Here is a 4710-nt window from a genome sequence, read left to right as displayed (position 1 = left end):
ACCAGCTCGATTTGCTGCTGCTTCCTGCATCCAGCATGCTCCTGGGTCTCCTTCCCCACCTCACAGCCATGGCAACCAAACACACGGGCTTGTTAAGACCAGCAGCCAAACTTCAGCAAGGTCTAGCTGGCCTGGACAGAAGAGCCATGGTACCAGATCCATTTCCAAGGCAAAAGTCCCCAAGTTTATAGTTAAACTCAACTTGCTTATTTGTGGATTTTGCTGGGGCAGATTAGCCCCACCTAAAGGGAGTCACATGAAATCTTAGCCTTTTCTTTGTCACAGAGTATAAGAATAAAACCTTTGATGATTGAATGGATTATCCTCAGGATAACATCTGTGATTCTTCATGAGAGTTATGTCTTCTTAAACCCTTGGAAGCTGTCAACACTACAGATTTCCCAAAGCACCAAGCTGCAAACAGCAGATTGCTCTTAAGCAATGATGCTGAAGCATGAAGCAAGAATCATGTTCCCATATCAGTTTCTTTCACTGCTCTGAACCCAGCACCTAGCACAGCTCCTGATAGAGCTGTGTCAAACATGATAGAACTCCTGATAGAGCTGAGTCAACATGTTTGTTTAACGAGTGAATAGGAGTGGGCTATCCCAATGCAAATTTCAAAGCTCTCAGCAAGACAAGGTTGAGGTAAGTTCTTTGCCCAGTTGTCAGCGATTTTTACACGATTAGCCATATCTCATCATTTCCCCAAATAAGTGGGTGTGATTTGGGTAGGTTGTGGAGGAAGGAAAGGACAATGGTGGTCGTTGAAGAATTCTACAAACCAAAGATAGGAGCAGGAAATGAGCATGGCGTGCTCACTGGACAATGAAAACCCTAGCTTAATTTTTATTAAACTAGAAGGCCAGATATTAAACTTTCTCTAATTGAGTCACTTGTTTTATCTTAGACTGGATTGAGTTTTAAGAAAACCGTATGAATATTCACTCCTCCTCTTTTTCCTCCCTCAAAGAAACCAATGAATATTCATTCCTCCTTTTTCTCTCCCTCAAAGAAAACTCAATCAGTCTTGGATAAAACTACACTTACAATGGAAGCAGGAAAGAAGGGACCTAAGCCATTGTCCGGTCCTGCTGTTGTCAATCTTCAGAGCACATCAAAATTGTCTGCAAAACTTTAGAAACTTTAGGAATGATAGGTGTCCAGGCCCCAGTGCAAGCCTACTCAACCAGGACTTCCAAGAGCAGAGCCAGGGTGGAAAGGTGACAAAGCTCCCTAGGTGATATTCATGTTCTGAGAATGATCCTGATGCATGGTTCTGCATGTCACCCAATCCACTGGAACTTCTACAACATAAAAAGAGTTACTTGTTTATATGGCACTTGCTAGTTTCTGTGGTTTCTTAAAGTGTGTCCCCAAATCAGCTTCCACATCTCATGTGTCCTCAGATTGGGGTAGAGAGCAGAGGGACCCTTTGTTGTCCACAAAGGGCAGCATGCCCACTGGTCCTTGCTTTTAGGTTGGTTATATTGCTGGGAGCATGGTACTGGATGGGAGTTTAGATGGAGGTTGGGGAGAGGGAGAGCACAGGACGTTAGCCAGAGGGGCTGTCAGTGTAGCACCTCTGTGGCAGCTCTCTGTAAGAATTGGAGCTGGTGCATTCGTGGCCTGATTTGGTCATTCACTCATTTATTTTTCATTCCTTTGTCAATTATTTGGTGAGTACCTAGTACATGCTAAGGACTGCAGACACTACAGTGCACAAGATAGCCATGTCTCTGCCTCATGGATCTAAGAGTCTGAGATGGGGAGATACAGATAATAAATAAGTCAACAAATAAATAACTTTTATACAGATTTTAGTGAGTGTGGCGACAGAAATGAACAGAGTACAGCTGTGACCGATAATGACAGTCCTCAGAAATAGCTCTAAGCTCCTCTTCAAACTCTTTTACCACTACCCAAACCCACATTGAATCAGACAAAGTGGTCTTCTGTGTGCTGTGTCACACTGGCTAATTATGCCTATTTCCTGCCCAGGAATCCCTTCCCGTGATCTCTCCATCCTCTTCCACCCATCTCACTTTCTCTGTATGATTTACACCTTAGCATTTGGTAATGCCAAATATTTCACAGGTGAGGCAGCTGAGATCTGGACAGCTGAACTGTCCTGTTCCAGAGCCAACAGCCAGCAAGGGGGGGGGTCTTCAAATCTACTCTTGTCCTTTTCCCTCAATGTTCCACCCACCTTGGCCTCTCTGCAGCTCCCAGGGTAGTTGTCACAATTCCCTGTCTTTAAAAAATTTTTTTCTTTATTATAATCAAGACTTTCAATTAACTTTTCTCTGTAGAAACGACTGTATTAGGCAAAAGTTTGTGTGGGATCCAATAAAACATCAGATGATATTGAGCATACGTCAGGCAAAGCCTGCAGCCCAATAAGTTATTATGTGTAAATGTTACAACTTTATTTTGAGGAGAATACATGTGTACTATCAAGCTGCTTTATGGATACGCAGCATGATTGATTACAGCATGCAGATCTGTCGCAACAAGATAAACTCAGATAGAATAATCTGTGGATATTTAGGCCTCCGCAATTTGTTATCCAGAGATGACTCTAGAAATGATAATTCCTTCCATTTCAGCAATTTCTTTCTTTCCGTCCCCAGTAAAAACCCATTTCCAGAGTGCTGACGTCTGATGCCAGGGTCCTCTTCTTGCTTCCGTCTTTTTCCAGTTGCTCAACAGGAAGCAACGGAAAGTTGTATTTGCTGTCAAGGCTGCTGCAGTAGCAGCTGGGACTTGGCCTAGAGTGGGCAGGTGTTGAGGGTTGAGAGCTAGGGCTGCTGCCTGAGAAACAGCCTCTGCTTTTAAGCTGACAAAAAAGCAAACACAAAAATAATCACCATGATTTGTTTAACACATAAAACAGTTTCAGTAAAAATGGATTACATCAGGTAACCAACTATTTTGCAGATCATCCCCAAGCGACTTGTTGCTAAAAAATGACTGGATTGAATTCACTGGCAACTTTTTGAAGAACAATTTGGGGAACAAAGAGTTGCTTGAATGAATTAGATCAAGCCCAAGCCCCCACTTCTTCCTTGAAGCCATTGCCGATTACCTTGGGATACAGTGACTTTCTCTGAGCTCCTCTAAGAGTCTGGGATCCCTCTTTTGATAATGAGTCATCAATGTCCATTCCCTAGGATTCCTGTCCTGAGTTGTGACTTCTCTTTGATTGTTAGACGAATTACCATGTGCATGGAGAGAAGCCATGGCCCAAGGATGGGAATTGCAGATCTGGAGGCTGAAGCTCCGCATTGGCATCCTGGCTCTGCTCCCACTGGTTCTGTCACCCTGAGCGAGGCACTTCTCCCAAGCTGCAGTTCCACCAACTGAGAAGCAGAGACAATGACACCTGTTCCACTCACCTTGCAGGGTTGTTGTGAGAAGGAAATAAAGTATTTGAAAACACTTTATAAACTGTGCAGTTCTATTCAAGAAATACTTATGAAGCCACTAAGACCACTTCACCTGCTTTGAGTGTAAATGTGACCATTTTGTCTTTATTTTCCTGATCAATCACTTAAAACCTCAACTGCTTTTATTGTCAGGAAGTCCAGCTTCTCATTTCATTTCCCCCACTTGCATTCCCTCAAAGAGGGAGAAGAAACTGAAAGCCCCCTCTGTTTATGACACTGCTACTTGGCGGTGGAGGAGTGGCGTCTTTGCTGCATTCTGGTCCATAGGGCCTGTGTTGCCTGTGGGCTCCTGCTTGGCATCCTGATCATGCCCTTGTGGGTGCAAGTCCCTGTACCAGCAGTTTTGCTGTGTTTCCTATGCTTGGGTCCTCACTCACATACTCTCATGTGCTAGGCCACTGTTTCCCCAAAGCTTCTCCAGAGTGACTGGGTACGGAAGCATTTCCCATTTCTACCATGTCCTGTGTCAGAATCGCTTTGTCCCTATAAAATGTCATGGGCCTCAGGCCTGGTCACGAGTTCACATCCCCTTTTCACTCTTTGGAGGTCCCCTTTGGGGCCCCAGTTATCCTTACTCGGCCGATTAGCATTCTGAATAGGAGAAATTACTCTAGAGTTGGCCTGTCTCAGTTCAAATTCCAGCTTCACCACTTCTTAGAGAGAATTACTTAGGATCTCTGTGCCTCAGCTTTCTCATCTGGAAAGTGGAAGTAAAAATGGTCTCATCTCATGGGGTGTTGTAAAAATTACATGAGAAAATAGATATAAAGATTCCTCTTAGAAGAGTGTCTGGTATAGATTAAGCACTAAAGGTGCTGTTAGCTGTTTCCTACTCTGACTGAATGACTGACCATGGTCTCTGTGGTTCACATGAACGCATTTCTCTAATTTGAAGCTTTTACTATGGGGATTAGGACATGTGTTATCCCCCACTCCAAAGGCAACTGTATTCATTACGTTACATTAGGGCTCCAGGAGCCTTCTGCCCTTTGCTTTCAGTGCCACTTAGCAAGAGTTGGATCTTTTAAGTTAAACAAAAAGGGGAGGAGGGAAGGTTGTATCAGTTAGCGTTTGCTGTATACAAATGGCCACAAAAATGTTGTGGCTTTAAACAACAACCATTTATCTAGTTCTGTGGTTTCAATAGGCAGCTTATCTCTTCTGGACTGGTTCAGGGGGTCACTTACAGGGCTTTTGAAAGTGTCTCTGGGAAGCTGGTGAGTTGGCTGGTGGTTTGATGATCTAGTGTGGCCTCACTTAT

At 43.9% G+C, this 4710-nt stretch overlaps 1 long non-coding RNA gene across 1 annotated transcript; it reads left to right on the top strand.

Annotated features, from left to right (window-relative positions):
* The first annotated feature begins 213 nt into the window (after nucleotides 1–213).
* Nucleotides 214–3446, top strand: LOC105512969. The gene is made up of 2 exons (XR_001001931.1): nucleotides 214–648; nucleotides 3213–3446. It is a non-coding gene; the product is annotated as an uncharacterized LOC105512969 (long non-coding RNA).
* The last annotated feature ends 1264 nt before the right edge of the window (nucleotides 3447–4710 follow it).

This window comes from Colobus angolensis, unplaced genomic scaffold, assembly GCF_000951035.1.
Source record: "Colobus angolensis palliatus isolate OR3802 unplaced genomic scaffold, Cang.pa_1.0 Scaffold220, whole genome shotgun sequence".
In the NCBI taxonomy this organism is placed as follows: domain Eukaryota; kingdom Metazoa; phylum Chordata; class Mammalia; order Primates; family Cercopithecidae; genus Colobus; species Colobus angolensis.
This window is presented reverse-complemented; position numbering and strand designations above follow the sequence as displayed.